The sequence below is a fragment of the Periplaneta americana genome, chromosome 5, assembly GCF_040183065.1.
Source record: "Periplaneta americana isolate PAMFEO1 chromosome 5, P.americana_PAMFEO1_priV1, whole genome shotgun sequence".
NCBI lineage: Eukaryota > Metazoa > Arthropoda > Insecta > Blattodea > Blattidae > Periplaneta > Periplaneta americana.
The window spans coordinates 114,772,707-114,792,041 of NC_091121.1; the positions used below are offsets into that span (position 1 = coordinate 114,772,707).

Here is a 19,335-nt window from a genome sequence, read left to right on the forward strand (position 1 = left end):
TAACCATGAGAAAAGATACTAGCACATGGGTTCAAAAGTGAAAAATTAGTTCATTATTCGATGAAAGAGTAATGGAACGGAGAAAAATTCTCTCCGGCGCCGGGACTTGAACCCGGGTTTTCAGCTCTACGTGCTGATGCTTTATCCACTAAGCCACACCGGATACAACCCCGGTACAACCCCGGCGTCGAACAGAATTGTCTCTGATTGAGTTCCAACTCTTGGAGGGCGGCCACTAGAGGGAACCCAAGAGTTGGAACTCAATCAGAGACAATTCTGTTCGACGCCGGGGTTGTATCCGGTGTGGCTTAGTGGATAAAGCATCAGCACGTAGAGCTGAAAACCCGGGTTCAAGTCCCGGCGCCGGAGAGAATTTTTCTCCGTTCCATTACTCTTTCATCGTATGATGACGCAGAATATCTGCATGGAAATATCATATGTAATTCGGTACATTGAAATAATATATGATATGCGTAAATCACGAAGTGATTTAAGACGGCGCTTATTCCGTCGGATCCCAACCAACTAGTCACTCATAACGAGTGCACCTCAGCACATGTGTGGACTTCAGTCCTATGTTCATAGACATCTATGACATAGTGCAGAGGGCGGCACTAGAGGGAACCCAAGAGTTGGAACTCAATCAGAGACAATTCTGTTCGACGCCGGGGTTGTATCCGGTGTGGCTTAGTGGATAAAGCATCAGCACGTAGAGCTGAAAACCCAGGTTCAAGTCCCGGCGCCGGAGAGAATTTTTCTCTGTTCCATTCCTCTTTCATCGTATGATGACGCAGAATATCTGCATGGAAATATCATATGTACTTCGGTACATTGAAATAATATAGTTCATTATTATTGATTACTGTATTTGTTAGAATATTTCAATATTCTATTAATGTATAAAATTGAAAGTATCTAATAACAGTATAGGATGAAAATGACTGTTCGTACAACAAAAATGGAGTTATTAGTCATTTGGCATTTTACTAAATATGCTTGAAATTTGTTCCAATAAACATAATAAGCGGCTTTTGAATACTTCCTCCAATAAAGCATTATGCTTAAACATAAATACGTGACCAACATACAATGTTACAGTAACATCATTACACTGTAATAATTATTATGGAATAATTTACATACTTCAGAAGAATGCTCTCCAATTGGGATCACACTTATAATTAGATGTTTGCACTTACCGACTATGTGATGGAGTGAATATCATTTTGATTGCTTACACACAATTGCACAGATATATTTTCATATACTTTAATAGTCACATCAGTTTGTGTCACACCCTCAAATTTAACCAACAAAAAGTACACAAACATTGCATTGACGATCCACCTGCTATCTCTTTTAAAGTATCTATATGACATAGTTCATCAAATGAATTAATTTTGTCCATTTTCAACCACTTAATTTGTTGCTGCTCAAATCTCTGAGAACTGTAACCTAATACTCTCACTTATAGCGCTCTGGTAATTGCCAGTACACAACATTTAGGAGCCATCTGTAAATAAAAGAATATCAAGAAGTTAATTTTATTTTTTAAATAAAAGTCTAAACTTCCTTTATTTCAATTCTCTGAATTTATTTTTATTTGTGGTTGTATCTATATTCTGCCATCTATTAGCAGGGTTCATTCTTGTTGAGTAAGTTAATAAGATTATCTAATCGTTCCGGTAAACCTGGAAACATCCTTGTTTTAAGAGACATCTATTTCGGGGGTATTCCTTCTCTGTCTCTAGAAACATGTACTAGATACAAGTCATTTACTTCAAAGTGTTTAATACACACAACTGAATGCTTTCTTGGAGTGAAGACATTTCGTGGTATACGATTAGCTTCTAGCCACATAACTTATCCTTTTCAGTTGGAAATTTGAGAACTGTAACCTAATACTCTCACTTATAGCGCTCTGGTAATTGCCAGTACACAACATTTAGGAGCCATCTGTAAATAAAAGAATATCAAGAAGTTAATTTTATTTTTTAAATAAACGTCTAAACTTCCTTTATTTCAATTCTCTGAATTTATTTTTATTTGTGGTTGTATCTATATTAGAAGTAACTGTTACTACGTGCTTCATATTTTGATTCCTTTTCAGATATTATATTAATAATTTACTTATTGTTAATAGTTTGGTGACGTACATGTTGTCATGCTACTGTCCGTCCAAGTGGTTATGTCACAGGATCGTCAAAACGAGGAAATCACATGATAATTAGGCCTACTTACTTAAGGAAGTCCTTTTCTTGAAATGATTTTAAACAGTCGTATAATTCTATGTAAACTTCTAATTCCGTACAGCAAATATTTGCAGAGAAGAGCCTAACAGCTCACCCCCTAGTCCTTACAGAAAGGACAGGAGAAATGAGTGGGACAAACCGGGATGTGACATAATCATTCAGCTGGACAATACCCATTTATCCTCTTCATAGTTAACAATCAGTGTATTACGAAGATTTCAACTCAGAATTACACTACCTTTCAGCTGGACATGGAACTGGCAGGCCGATGATGGTGAACGCTGCCACCCAGACCTCGAGCAGTGACCACTCGGTGGAACGTGCCTGTCGCCAGTACGCCGAGTGGGAGAGGGCCGTCATGCTAGAGGGGTTTTACTGTCTGCAGGAAGTGGAGAATTGTCTCTATTACTCCCTATTTGATAACGCGAGAGGTACAGTAACTGTTTACATATTGAAGTAGTGGCACTACGCACAAGCAGAGTCCGTGGATACCTGTTGATAGCGCAATCAGCTAGTCAGTTGCCATTGTTTTTCCATTTCAACATGCTCGGAATAGGGGCATTTAAATTAAAACTCACTTTAGCCCAGTGTCTGTGGCCCTTAAAATTATAAATATTTGATTCTGATCTAGGCTACATTCATTTCCTATACAAATGTATATGGCAATGGCTGATTTGTCTGCATTTCTGGCGCAAAGGATTGCGGTACTCTGGATATCCACGGACTCTGTGCACAAATGTAGCAGACTGGAATCCTTATTGGTAGCGAATAGAGCATTTGTCCACTGATGTCAATCAGCAAGTTCACACCAGTTGCTCGACTCCTCACTTGTTGAATTTGTCGCAGCTCTTAGAACCTGTTCTTAAATGTTTGAAGTTAAAACAAATAAAGTTCTTGACAGAAAGGAAGAACATTAATTTAACATTTTAACACGAAATTCTCTAGCTTTTAATATGACAGTAAACGTAATCATATCACTTTATTAAATCATTTCTTATCCAAGTGTGCTGACAGTCAGAACAGAAATACAGTAACAATATACTGTATATGAGAAGATCTCAAACTATTAAACGTAGGCCTATTCATTTACTCGTACTTGATTAAATTTGCATAAATTATTAAAATGGAGCGATCTCTAGACATCACTTCATTAACTTAAAATTTAACACAGCAGTTTGACTGTCCTAGAGGACAAAAACAAAACTAAGATTGGAACAACTTCAGTTTTTGCCATAGTATCATGAACCACCTTACACCACGCTTATTTTCTTCTTTTATATTGTTGAACAGGAAAGCGTAAATCTGTATAAAATGGTGTAAAAACTGGCATTTGTAATTTGTTTAGCTCATTCTTCCTATTTTTTTCTGAGACTTCCAAATAAATGAACTATATGGGAGAACTTTTTAATGTTATTTTTTATCGAAAGTGATGTAATGGCAATTACATTAATATTCTCATTATAGAAATAGAAATATATATATTCTCCCTGTAACATAGTCCTAGTAAGCTTATATTAAATTAATTTTCATCATTTTACTAGCTATCTCAAATATTAAATTAATTATAATTCATTGAATTAAATTAGCTCATAAATTAAGTTACTACTTTACCTTATAGATTTATCTAAATTTAAATAAATGTGTAGTGAAGATTATTGCTGGAGAACCTTTTAAGTGTAGTGAAAATATTTGTAATTTAAATTTATGTATTGTATTGATTAAGGCTGGTTGAGTGGAAGAGAAGGCCTTATGGCCTTAACTCTGCCAGCGAAAATAAAACATTATTATTATTATTATTATTAAGTTCATAATTATGAGGGTCCGAGGAACGAATGTGTGATAAAAATTAATAATAAAATAGGAAAATAAGATACTTGGAGTATTGATAGTGTACTGAAGAAATCACTGTCTTCTCCAGCAAAGCATTCAGGATGATTTCCTCTTCATCCTTAGCTTCCTTTCCCAAAGTAGCAAACAGGTAGAGAGATTCATTGTGTTCAACAACTGACAACTGACCCACGCTAACTCTCAGCATGAGAAACCACAAGCCCCCCCCCCCCCTCTCTTATATTAACGTGGAACAACCTTATAGGAAGTATTCATATCATGAAATAATGTTACTTAATTATTCTATTTACAATCCCCTAGTTACTTTCTTCTTACTAGGTATAGGAGGTAACTTGGGCATGGAGTTCTATCTCCTTGGCCCCCAAACACCTTCATTGCATGTAAAGGCGACATGGCGGCATTCCCTCACACCCTTCATCTCGTAACTGTAGGAACAAGCAAGGCATAAATACTTAGCTGAGCTGCCAATCTTGAAGTCATTGTCATATTATTGTATTTCTACCACATGCCAAAGGGTTGAGGAGAAGATGAGGGTTTACCAATTCCAGGAAGAAGAAAGGCCATCATGTTCTGGAGCAAGGCATACCCTCACCATTATTACAACCTAAAAAGCGGCACATTCCAGTACAGAGCCCCGAAATTTTACATGGTGCGAATACTGGATGAAAGAATTAGTGACAAAATTTTCTCCGAAGAACTTTTAATTGCACAACTGCACAACACAGTATGTCTATTGCTATAGTTTTAACTAACAAACAATAAAATTACAAAGAATGGATAAGCAATAAAGAAAACCAAAAGAACTTGTCTGGAACGGTAGTGTTTGAGACTCGTATTCTAAGATCCTGGGTTCAAATCCCGTCGCCAGCCAATTTGACTGAGATTTTTCATGCTTTTCCTCAGTCACGAATACACATGCCGAGTTGGAAATTTACATACCATGATTCATGACCCCCTTAATCACCAATATCATAAACAGTAAAACAAAATCTAAATCAGTCACATGAACATAAGCCATCTATAACACACGACAATAAAAACAGGGTCAGAGCAAAAGTCCACAGCCAACTGATATACCCACAGATCCTACACAAGTAATATAACCATAGATGTTAAAGTGTATATACTGTACTCCAACCAGGAGAAAGTCTCAGGGGAATGAGACACAGCGGGGTTATGCTATGAATGAATGTTGATGTCATAAGATGTCAAAAGGTCACACACGTGGTACACGCATCTCCATTGGCTACCCTCAAAGCACAAACAATAACACTGATACACTATACTACCCTAGTTACAAAATTAGATCATGGTTAATTTCCTGGTCTTTTAATCCCTCCATACAGGAAATAACATATGCAGGAGAGTGCAATAATAAGCACATTCCTTTCACGGTTAATCTCCTGGTTGGAGAACAATAAATAAACTTCACCAAAAAATGCCAACTGAGAAATAGTACAACAGGGAAAGGTGATTATGGGATTTTAAGCTAGGCAGGACAAATTTAATTTCAGTTAAAATTAATAATAGGACCTCAGAATGGCTAGAAATTAACACAGGATTAAAACGAAGGTATGAATAAAATTATTTAGGAATGGAGAGAAATGCAACATGATCAGTTGCAGATAAACAGAAATTAAAAAATAGGTTCATTCAGTTCTTTAATATTTGCAGATTACCTAGTTTTAATAGCACTTACAGAAAATGATTTACAATACTCAGTACAGGTACATAATTTAAATATCATTGCAAAAATATAACATGGAAATAAATACATTAAAAAAAAAAAACAAAATTATGGTTTTCTGCTGAAAGTACCCTGTCCCTAGTAAAATATGTTTAGAAGGCAAAATTTTAGAAAGATTAAATGATTTTACGTATCTTGGCTACAAATTAATATTTTTAATAATGATTTGTAAAATACTCCAAAACTATGGGAATAATCAATATGGTCCTTGGTACAGAAAAGCAATGGAATACGCCTTTAACAAACCTGTACTCCGTTATGGTAGTGAGGCATGGACATTAAGGCGGATGGATGAACGCAGAATAACAGTTCATGAAATGAGATTAGCAGGATATACAAAATGGGACCATAAATGCAACGAAGTAGTAATGGAAGAACTCAGTCTGGAATCAGTACTCCATTTCATACAGAAATATCAGAATTGGATGAGCCATTTGCGATGTATGAGATGAAAAACAATTCAAAATATTATCGTTTTTACAAAATATGCTAATTTTGGACTTTATCTACTGGACGTCCAATGAAGAGATGAACTGAAAACTTTTGTGGACTGTAACAGTCCTTGGACTATAACCTGTATGACTGATGATGATGATGATGATGATGATGATGATGATGATGCCACAAAATACTGAAAATATGCTACATTGCATGCTCAATAGTCTATTATACACAGGAACGTCTGAAAAATGCAAACTATTTGTACAGTATGTACACTGCCTTACAAACTTTTGTACGATATACTGTACAGTTTTTCTCATTCTTAAGTTGGTATTTGTACTCACTCTAGGACAGTAGTGTAGGCAGCAGGTAATCTCCCCGCAGGTAAAAAACCACCCCTCCTCATAACAGAAACGTTGAGCTAAGCTACTTAGTAAACTTAAAGAGAATATGTTTACTCAGCAGTAGCGGCTGGTGGTCAAAATAATGAGTGTGCTACAATCTCTATATCGGCCTACTGTAGAGGCCTACACTTATGTATTTATCTTAATTTGGAGTCTCGTCTAGTGATGAAATATGAAGTCCATACGACGTTCTTTTGTACTGCAGAACTTGTCATTTGGTATTAAACCCCTCCATCTTGGACATCATACTCTTTTCTATTGACAGTACTGCAAGAGCAGTGAGACGATCCTGGGACATAGTGTTCCTTAAAAATGTTTTTATACGTTTCAAGCAAGAAAAACATCTTTCTGGCTCAGCAGAGGTCATTGGTGTTGTAACCAAAATATTTAACAACTTCAATACTTCACAGAATGGATCCTGTAAATTGTTGGATACTATGTATTGTGACAATTGAACAGACATTAATATTTCGGAAGTCAGGTCTTCCGTATAGAAATCCAACTTGTATCTGGAACACTCTTTTGTTCAGTATAGTATAGCTGTTGACAGCAACTTCAACTGGTAGATGGCAGCAGCAGTCGGACACTTGAATTACCAAATACATTGTACATAGTTCCGAATTCTTCCACAAACAAGCATTCTTTCGTTACGCTTTACTTTTGCTATCTCCAAGCTGTGTTGTGCTGAAGCTGACTACAGCACTTTCCCGCGTAAAACTAGCCAATCAGAGCAGTGATTTCAGCTTCGCACATGCGCATAACTGTCTACATTTTTCATGTGGAGTAGCACAACGAACCCCCTGAGGCACCAAAGAAGGCACGAAGACTAAACCATAGACAAATAAATAGAAAGACCCCCAACTCAATGCATTACCTTCGACACGCTATTGACGCGACGTCGAGACACTTGGCGGCAAAACATCGGAACTACATCTCGTTACACATAGCGGCAGAATGCGGAACTACATCCCTTGTTACACGGCCCGATCGGTATTACAGGTATCCGTTATGCCAACATTAGAGCACGATCGGTACTGCAGATACCTATTATACCAACGCATACTGGTATTTTTCATATCGCCAAAGGAGTGTGTAATGGTTTATCAGTTTAAATAACATGTTTAACCACAATATTTATATCACATTTTTGTTTTAACATGTGAATATAAATATAATGGTTGAACATGAAACTGAAAACCATTAACACACTCCCTCTTTTAACACCGTCATTTAACCCTTTTATTAAATTAATTTATCAAATTTGACTAATAAAAGTTTTTGCATCTTCTAGATCAAATATTTAATTGAGATACAGGATGCGAATAGGATAGGATACTTCTCTCCAAAACACCTTAAGCACTATTTTTAAATAATGTTATGTATCATGTATTCGAAGATAAAAACAAAGATTGACTTTGGAATATTGACTTCGAAGTTATTATTGGTCAGTTATATAATTATAATTCGCTCTTAATTTTTTATGTCAAACATTAGCTTGAAAATAGTCATAAGATGTTTTGCTGTGACACAGTACAACGCACGTTCATAAACATTTATAAAACACCACTTTATTTGTTTTACACCGTCAGAGCTGAACATCTATTTTTAAAAGTAACTGCCATTAGTTTAATATATGGATATTAAAAATCTAAGTAATCAATAATCACCACTGATAAAGAATACAAAGAAAACTATTTGTCTACAACAGACATAAAATTAACTTAGACTTTTAATAAAAACACCATTAAGAAATACAAGTAAAAAAATTATTTTTCATTCTCTGATGTATAGTTGATTCAAAACACTGAACATATTAGAAAAAGTGCAATACAATTTATTAGAGATAAGTCTATACTTCGCAACATTTCCTAATTTTGAGCTTTGATACTGAGTGTTTGATTTGGTTGTGGCTCCATTGCTCAAAATATGTTGTTGTTGTATTCTAATGCTAGGGGTTTGACAAAGTCATTTGACCTCTTGCACTCCAATATTTTTCGAAGATATTATCATGGCCAGCCACTGAAGCACAGATTTTGAGGTGTTCCGAATCCATTTCTTGGTTTGAGTTGCACAGTGGGTAGTTAGGGGACTGATATATTCCAATTCTATGCAGGTGTTTGTTTGGCCAGACAGTCATGGCCTGTTGCCAATCTAAATGCAGCTACAGACGATTTTCGTGGTAAATCGGGAATTAACTATGGATTATGATGCAGAGAGTTCCATTTTTTCCCTTGAGATTTGTGTTATCAAATTTTGTTTGTTGAAGTCTAAGTATGTAGATTTAATAAATCTTTTCACTGAGTAATACGTAGATTTAGTAACAGGTCTGTGAGTAGCAGTGCTGCCCTTCTTTGCTAAAGCATCAGCATTCTCGTTTCCCAGGATTCCACAATGGGATGGTATCCACTGGAATACAATTCTTTTATTGAGTGATATTAATTGAGAGAGCATTTTAGTTATTTCTGCTGTTTGAGATGAAAGTATGTATTTAGAGACTATTGATAGAATAGCTGCTTTGGAGTCTGACAATATAACTGCATTCTTAAATTTATTGATGTGGCATAGAAGATTCCTGAGACTTTCACTTATTACAATGATTTCTCCGTCAAAACTTGTTGTTCCATATCCAAGAGATCTATAAAGTGAGAAGAGACAAAATATTGTACCATATTTACTCTCTTCTTAGCTGATGTTATACAAGCATTCCATTATAAAAAAATTTAGTTGCTTCTGTACCATTAAAGTAGTCCCGCCCAGAAATCCGATTGGGGGACTATTTTGCTGCATAGAATTGGAATATATCAGTCTCCTAACTGTCCATTGTGTTACTCAAACCAAGAAATGGATTCGGAACACCTCAAAATCTGTGCTTCAGTGGCTGACCATGACAATAATTTTGAAAAATACTGGAGTGCAAGAGGTCAAATGACTTTATTGTCAAATGCCTGGCATTAGAAAACATCAACATATTTACTCTGGTCATGATAATATCTTTGAAAAATATTGGAATGCAAGAGGTCAAATGACTTTATTGTCAAACGCCTGACATTAGAAAACAACAACATATTTACTCTCTAAAAATTCTAAATAATGCACCCAAATCTCACCAGTTGCAGAAGCTGCAGATTCGTATCGCTGCCACTGGACTCCCTCCTATGCCCTATAGATGACACAATTGAAATGCTCATTGTACTAGTAATTATTATTTGTATTTATATTACTATGTAATGTTAACTTAGGGTCTTAAAGATCGTTAGATTTATCATTGCCCTATATATTACAAAAATTATATTGATCATAATGTAGAAGTCAAGTACTCTACTTTTTTTTTTCAGATGAATGAATGAATTCCCCTTATTTTCCTTCAATTAACTGAAGAAATCAACACATTAAACGAAATGAGATAACAATGATAATAATAATAATAATAATAATAATAATAATAATAATAATAATAATAATAATAATTCATTCTAGTACCGAGGTCATGGAAAGCATGGGGCTCTACCTCCATGCCCCCCAAATGCCTTCTTGGCATGTTACGGGGATACCTTTACCTTTTACCTTTAATAATAATAATAATAATAATAATAATGAATGAAGTCCATTACCATACACTTGTCAACAAAATTAAACACAATTTTGTTAAAAGATAAAGACAATGAATGAATCACTCAATGAAAGAGAATACAGGTTCAAATTGATGCCACAGTGAAGTGCAATGAATGAAGCAATTATGTTAGGTGGTGAAATAGGTTAATGTAAGTAGGCTGGTGATGAAGTGGGTCGTAGTTCTTGAGTGGGATACCAAGCATCCCTTGATGGAATGGCCCCTCTTAGTAAGTTATATCTGAAGTCACCGTTATACTGATTACTGCGAAAATGGCTTGCACATATATAGGCCCTTCTGTAAGGATGAGGATTTTCTGCCACAGCTGCCCACATGTGGTACCTGTTACAATCAAAATTCTATTATTATCTTTAAAAAATACACAAACCAGGGTTGGTATTAATTTAAATTAATGATTTAATCATGATGTAAATAAAATAATTTTCATTTTATTTACATCAAATAATTGTTACTACTTAAATCACAGATTAAAATTATATGCACCTAACATGATTAAGATGAGAAATTAACTTCCTGAAAAAAAAAAAATATATAAACTTTTTACATATGTCTGTTCTGCTGCTTCTTAAAACTATTAGCAATATATATGAGTAGCAAACTTGCATCTCTGCAATGAACAAAATATTTTCTATGGTGAAATATATTTTTCTTCCTATGAATTCATATAAAATTTCACCACAGAAAAATCTTTGTTTATTACAGACATATAATTCTAGCATTTTCTGAAGAAATGGACAGGTTTTGAAAGTTTGCTTCTCATATGTCTTTTCCCAACTCCTAATTAAGGAGCAACAGAACACATGGTACAGGTAGTCAAGTAGAGCCTACTTTCGGAATCACCACCTAATTAAAGCACAGTATGATGCTGAGGATTGAAATGAATAGTTGTAGCTCATAACAATATTTAAAGTAAAAGTTGCACAATGCCAAATGGACTACATATTTATTCTGAAAACACACAATGCTAAGCTCTTCTGATAAATTTATTTGTAAATATTAATCTCCCTAAATAGTTGAATTTTTTTCTAATGAATAACAAACTGAGCATAATATCTTGCCTAAGTCTAAGCTAATTATTATTATCATTAAGTGCAGGTTATTAGTGCTGTAACTCTTCATGTATTAATAATGAGGCCTATGTGTAAACATAGTAAATTATTTTTGAAGCGATGTTGTTAATTACTTAAAATAACACATTAACAAAATACACAATTATGTAGGAACTAATGCACAAATTAAGTTTAAATGAATTACAAAAGAAGGCAAAAACTCATTTTAATAAACAAATATGAATTTGACAAATAATTCTCACTTAAATTTAAAAATCACTACAGTTTACCAAAATGCCACTACTTACCTTTTAAGCTGTGCTGCATTACTTGGCGCAGGAAACAGGAATAATCAGATCTTCTCATTACTATCCGATTTCTGACAGTACACTGCAGCACATTCACAGTGTAAAACTCCGCCATTTGTCTTTCTATTAACTGAAACAAACCAGCAGTAGCCTAGTATCATATAATGCATTAATAACACTACATTTCATAGAACAATTGAAGGATTGCAGTATAATTACGTTTGTGAAATATTCCTGGAAGAATTCTATCCACGAGTCTATAAAAATAATAAATATCTCCGGCAATTTAACTCTTTTTATTTTATCAAAATTATTCCAGTAAAGGCACTACTGTTAACTGTAAAGTCAAATTTCTAAAATATATCTTTTCGGGAACAACACTTCTTTACTATTGCGTTACCAAGTTAAGGTACCCCGCCATCCTTTGGTAACGCAACTGTAAAGAATTACACCGGGAACAACATATTTAGTCATATCAGATTCTGTCCCACGAATTTTAAGATGTCTGACCAACTTAACTTAGCTATATACAAAAATAAGATGTTCGTTCATACCCAAAGTGTATATTAACTCTGTTAGCTTACCTTTAAAGCTCTTGGCGTAATTGCAGTTAGACCTAATACACTGTTGTAATTCAACACAGAAGTCAGTTCATCATGTGGTAGTGGTAGAAGGAACGTAATCGCGTTCTGAAGTTTATCCCTGAAAACAATTACAGATCTCAGTTTAATAAACGTTTAAGATATGATGGAAGAATTCAGTTTAAATTAGAAAACATGACGGTGCAGTTAAGCTGCATCTACACGGTTCAGTTTTTCATGCTCGTACGCACGCAGTCTGGGAAGAATATTGAAAGAATCAAGTTTAAAGCGCATGTTGAATTAAGATACATTAAGATTTTCTATCTACAAGGTACGCCATATTAATATTAAAATACCAAAATACCATGTGATGGAGTGTAAAGACCAATTATAGTTTCACTGACCAAGTTCTGCAGCAGCGAAAGCTAAAATAATATATTATCCTGCACATTGTGTGCACTTCCGTTATTATTAAATACCAATCTTGCAGGCATTACTTGAATGTGTGAAGTTGAAAGAAAAGTTGAACCGTGTAGATGTAATCTCAAACATATTTCTTTCTTACCTTTAACGTTGCGAATTATTTCTTGTTGCAGGAAAGCACCAGTAACTTCTCAATTAACTCGATCTGTTCAAATTTCTTCCTTAAGCAGCCATGTTCGTCCATTCCATAATTTATACAAGATTTAAACAGAATAGAAATGCCAACATCCAACAATTGATCAACTGAACAAATGAGGTTAATAGGTCATACACACTACACTAATATGGCTACTTTGTCCTCGAATGAAAATGCAAATTAGCTATATAGTAATAGTAATAATAATCCGAATATTATAAAACTGACACATTCTGTAAATAATGGATATTAATAATATCTGTTTAAAACTGTCATATTGGCAAAACTTATAACCAAAGAACTTTCGAAACCAAAGAATTTTGTACTGGTAATTTTACAAACTCTGTGATCGAAATACAGCCAGCGCTGTCCTGACCACATGCGGCAAACTATGGAACATCTATGAGCATCCAACATCTATCATTTGAGTTACACCCCCCTGGACTAAACACTTTATAACGCGTCATGAACATAACCACGGGAAATTGTCAAATGACAGATCAAATACTATGGTGGTATTACAAATACATTATTTGAGCCAAAATTATCATTGTGCTGTAGCACTGTAGCACATAAGGACGGGCCGGCCCTGTTACTCAGTGGTCTAGTGATATACAGTAGATAAATTTAATAAACACGGCATTTTGTAGCTCCTCCTCATGCCACGTTCTTTGCATTATACTGCGCCTTTAGCTTATTTTTCTTTGGCTCTTGCCATGGTAATAACACTATGTTAAGAAAATTAGATTGTTTAAAGGTGGCACTAACAATCAATAGATTAATATTCTAAAAATTCGGGTAAATAATTTTATTAAGACAAATTTTTATGGGTATGTGTATAATTTAAACTTGACTGTCAATTATAACCCGTAGGATACAGCAGTATAATTTATATTTTGCACACATTAAAAAAGTTTGCATATTACTCTCATATAGTAATGGAACGAAAATGTGGATGTAACGAACTAAAAAATAAGCAAAACATATAGAAATAGCAAATGTCTGTGCTTTCAACACAAAACATGATATTGGAACCATATCTAATACAACAAAGTTGTGTAGATGGAGGAATTGTTCTGTTGAAAAAATATAATTATATCAGGTTGCAACGTGCGCATGCTAGGAGCATGTATTTTCCAGTATGTGGATATAATGCTGGAAAGTAAAATTCTCTTCAATTTTACACAGAATTTCTCCTCATAGCCTGGAAATCCATCCCCAAAAGTCGACAGAAATAAGTCTACTGCGTTGTGTTGATGTTACATATTCTGGCTGGAACCTTGTGGAGCCAATAGAATGAAATACCTGAATAGGCCCATGACTGGTGTTTGAGGAAATATTTTAATCTGAAAATATTACATTTTTCCCATGGATATTCATAATATTCTTATCAAAACACGATGTGATCTATTCTATGTTTATGATCCAACATGGTATTTATACGTGCAAAGAAGATGAAACATTTTTCTGGAATATCATATAATACTCAAGAGAAATAAACAACATGTTTTAAACATTTCGGTGCAAAATAGACTCAATGTTTTATTTCTGTCGGTTACATATACCCTTATTGCTCTAATAGGTTGTCTTTAGTTCGATTAGCTAGTTATATACCTGCAACTCAGAGTTCAAATATCTGATATCTCCCTTCTCAGGACGACATGTGGAGTGGGGTATGTAGACATATTGCCAACATAATATCTCACAAAGTTCACTTCCACATTATTTCATAGGACAAAAGTTTTGCGAGCCAGTGTACAATTAATTTTGAATATTCGTCATTACAGTTATTCAAAACATGCATAAAATGATTTTGTATGATTTGCAAATGAACAGTAAAAATATGTAGTTGCATTCGAATCTTCGCTCTATTAATATGCCACTGCAATGACACAGTCATGTTTAATGATCAAGTTTATTTTGCTTCTTGCAGATTTCATGGAAGCCGCCTGGACCTTGCCAGATTTCTGTAAGGTATATCACGTGCCTTATCCTATGATATCATCATCAGAAGATTCCGTGCCAGCGCCAGCACCATCATTGAATCATCTACCAGCAGAAGAAGAAGATGAGGAGACAACAACGAAATGTGGCTGCTGGTTCTGTTTAAGATGGGTATTTTGTAGGCTTCGTCGTCTTTTTAGGCGTAGGTAGTTACAAATTTTATGTCTAAGAGCTATTTTTCAGAAAGATCGCCCTCGGCGTGTTCCTGTGTTTCCACCTCCACTTGTTCACAGTTAAGCAATTCTGTTACAGTAATAGTAAATTATGTGCACTCCTTAGTGACACCAACCATTAAAACTTTCATTTTGTTTGGTGGCCTTTTTCTTTATGTGCTAAAAATATGTCTGAATCTCACGCTCCGTTTCTTGGTTTCATTCAATGTGGCGATAATTAAGCATGTGTGGTCGCATTTTCCATTTAATTTTTTCGTTTCCCGATAGACACATCATGCTTAGAAATGTTTGAAGCTGTATATTATGAATTAATCATAATTTGATGGCCATGCAACAGGAAAGAGGTGTACGTTTTTTCTTGGTTCTTATTTTTTTCACACTTCTGTCTCAAAAAATCTCTTTTTTCTCTTGCTGCCACTAAAGTGCACTCACATTAATGTGTGAATGACAACAGCCTTACTGCAAGCTAAGGTCATGTATTTGTTTCGTTTTCTTGAATGTACGATTAGTTAGTAATTACCAATGTTCTCGAATTTTTAAAGATTATCTGGTTCTTTGTCTGAAACTACATTAACAACTCCATCCTAGCTTGTCGTTTAATAAGGAAACATGATAAAAAAAGTTGAAATATTTTTTTCTAAACTTAACCAAGCCGAACAATCAGCTCAGAATAACAAGGTTCTATCTATTGTTTTGTAAATTTTACCAGAGAGCATTTTTAAAGTTTGTTTAGAAGCAAAATGAAAATGGAAAACATTTTAATGACCACTGTGATCTGTTAGCTTCGTAAATGAGTTGTTTATCATTTCGTGAACCTAAAATGTTTGGAATAATATTATTTTATATTGTACTGAGTTGAAATAAATAGAACCTTGTGTTTCCAAATTAATGTGTTTGCAATTTCAATTTTATTTTCATTAACATATGAAACAAAAGGAATCAGTTTTGTTAAGAGTTGGTAAAATTCCTCGTTTAGATCTTTATACTGTGATAAGAGTTGAGACAATGAGCATTCTCTTTCTGATTGGTTGGATTCAACCATGGCTTCCATTAACATACAATTAATTAATCTGGGTACACATATTATTAACTGGGTCGATAAAATAATAAATCCCTCATTAGTTGTAATGACTAACTCTAAAGTCCATTTATAATGGGAGCAGAGACGTTTCATGGTCTCTGATCCCATCAGCAATTGATAGCACTGAAAATTGAAAAACACATCTCCTATGAGTAGTAAAACCATACACCTATATATTGTTTATGGATATTAAACAAATTTTATACATAATTTTATAATATTATTATATTTTATATTATAATTTATTACATTTAATATATAAAAGCTATTATTACAGGTAGTTTATCACTGAGGAATAAGGAAAACCTGTTAGCTTGTATGTACAATAGTGGCACAAAAAACTGAACCGACGGAATAATTAAAGTCCCTGAAATGAGCCACAGCGCATGACATGCCCGCATTCACAAGATAGCGAGTAATCTATTGAAATTGCTGTAGTTTCGACTGCTGATGTAGCCCATTTCGAAAGCCATTAGAAAATAAGCTGGTAAAATTCATGTTCTGGGAATAATAAGTTAATTAAGTAGTAAAATATCGCTGCAATCGAAAAGTATTGGGAATAAATTTGGATAAGGGACAAAAAAAAAGTTTCCTTCCCAGGCAGGATTCGAACTGCGAAAGTCTTAGTTGCTAGTCTATCGTGCCTCTGGAGTGAACAAGGCTCTGAAATCAGCTACAAGGGTCAGTCCGGTTTTTTTTTTTTTTTTGCCACTACTTTAGTAGAAGCAAAGCCATTGTAAATGCTTACTGAATTATGGAACGAGGTAGATGATGTTTGGATCCTATGTCTCAACTCATTCAATATTTTATTATTGATGAACTCTAGAAGGAGGCAGCGTTTCCCAGACTGTGATTCGTGAATAAGGGAGTTCGCGAAGTTTTGCATGGAGTTTGCTAAAATGTTTCACTAATGGCAGATTTTGAATTGTTTTATTGTTATGGTATTATCATTACAAATTACACATGGACTATCGACCTGTAGCAAATATGACTCTATGTGAATTAGACATGTGTTTTCAGTTCTTTGAAATGAAGCGGATGTTTAGATAGTGGCAGAGAATAACTTTCTCAGTATGTTATAGGCCTATGAAAATGGCTGTTGTGGACACGGAGATACAGTATGTGCCAGGCAACGGAAACGAGAAACAGACAGACGAGCACAAATACACATGTCGCCATCCTATAGCTTTATGCAATTGAATAGTGTCATAAAGTGCAGATTTTAAGTATTTATGCCTCAACAAAGAGGAGGTCCGGGAGGTATTATTTGTAGAGCACATGCATTCTTAGATCCCGAATAATCATTGTATATTTACATGTGCAATTATGTGCCATTTGTTAATTCTTTTGATGTCTTTTCGACGTGTTAAATGGTTTTCAGACATCGTGTGTGAACCACTGTTGTATTCTGGTAGCACTCAGAGACAGGGTTGCCAGATTTTCTCATTAAGAATCCTGGACATGTGATATGACTGCGTTCCTACCTTAACGTTAATACACATTCGACGAATTCAATTTGCAATACAACTGATTTTATTGGTTTTATGCATTTTAACTGATTATACAGGGGCTAAACTTTCACTTTTGTTACATTTTTCCTACATTATGAAATCATCATCATCATCATCATCATCATCATCATCATCAGCCATACAGGTTATAGTTCCAGAAGGACTGTTACAGTTCACAAAAGTTTTCAGCCCATCTCTTCATTGGACGTCCAGTTGATCTTCTGCCTCTAGGTTGGTAATGCAGGATTGCACGAGGGATTCTAATCCTAGACATACGCCTCACATGCTGATGCCAGTTATCTTGATAGTGACATACAGTAATATGTCTGCTAGTATAGAGTTCATGTCAAGTTCCTTTAAGATGTCTTCATTTCTTTCATGGTCCCACTTAGTATAGCCAGCTGTTCGGCGCATGAATCTCATTTCACTAGCAGTGATTCTACTTGCGACACATTTCTTTAGAGTCCATGCATCACTTCCATAGCACAGGACTGGTCGTGCTAAGTTTTTATATAGACGAGTATGGGTATGTTGCTGAACTAGAGATGGTTTCATGATTCTGTTTATATCCATTGATTTATTATACTGTATAATTTTGTCATGAATGTCTAAATCTGCTAAAAAAGAATTTGTAGCCAAGATATTTAAATTCTTTAACGCTTTCCAAAATACTTCCATTAATATAAATCTTGCTAGGAACATGCTCCTTGCCACAAAAAGCCATAATTTTAGTTTTGTCGGTAGAAATTTCCATAGAGTATTTTTGTCTGCTATGAGTTTCAAATTGTATATGGACCTTTATAAATCGTCCACTGAACAGGCTAGCAAAGCTAAATCATCTGCAAATAACAATACGTTCAAATTTAAATTGCGGTTTATTGGTATGTGGCCATGTCTTGTTTTCCTAAATTCACATATTATGGCATTAAATATGTTAAATAGAAGGCGAACAGTGAGCATCTTTATTGGACACCAGAAGAAACCATCTTCCAGGTTGACAATTTATCTGCAATTTTAATTGAGATTGAAGTATCTTTATACTCCGTATTATAAAATATGTACTGAACAATTTGTTGTGGGATGCAATATTCTACTAACATAGTCAATAAGATTATGAAATGTCCTTTTTATTATTCATAAAGTCTGAAAAAACAGTGTACTATTCAGAAGAATTGCACAATTCAGTGTTTATATCCTACTGGTATCTATAATAAATCAACTTCCATAGAGACTAAAGACACTGTAGAGTACCTAATACATACTAGGCCTATAGCAGGCCTACAGTATGCGGTAAAATAAACAACACTGAAATTATCGCTCATCTGTTGTCTATGTTTCCTCAGGAAGTAAGTACGAGTATTTATTTATTTTATATGATAGTTTGACATATTGTATATTCAGCATTGGGGCTAGTGCTGCAATTATGATTCTTACAAGGAAAAGGTATTTATCGTTGAACATTATTTCCGGTCATACGGAGTACTGAAATTACAAACATTGTTTATAAAACAAAAAACAATCAACAATGTATACACGTCTCCATAACAACAGATGGCTACCATAATATTGTGTGAGAAGATAATGTTTTGTAAAATACCAGCAAATATTAAAATGTCCGGTTTTTTTGTCCCTGAGTGTATTTGATATGAGTAATTCATATAATATTAACATAGCTAACATCAGGGA

General features: G+C 34.5%; 1 long non-coding RNA gene across 3 annotated transcripts; it reads right to left on the minus strand.

Moving 5' to 3' along the window:
- Window positions 1-621: 621 nt before the first annotated feature.
- On the minus strand, window positions 622-14,853 carry LOC138700087 (uncharacterized). 3 transcript variants are annotated; one of them, XR_011332188.1, is made up of 6 exons: window positions 12,265-14,853; window positions 11,681-11,810; window positions 6,633-10,644; window positions 4,416-4,525; window positions 2,491-2,631; window positions 622-1,956 (listed from the first exon to the last, which is right to left on the minus strand). It is a non-coding gene; the product is annotated as an uncharacterized lncRNA (long non-coding RNA). The 3 variants fall into 3 exon arrangements; XR_011332189.1 differs by lacking the exon at window positions 4,416-4,525 and having other exon boundaries at window positions 623-1,956; window positions 12,265-12,382; window positions 12,827-14,853; XR_011332187.1 differs by lacking the exon at window positions 4,416-4,525 and having other exon boundaries at window positions 623-1,956.
- Window positions 14,854-19,335: the final 4,482 nt, after the last annotated feature.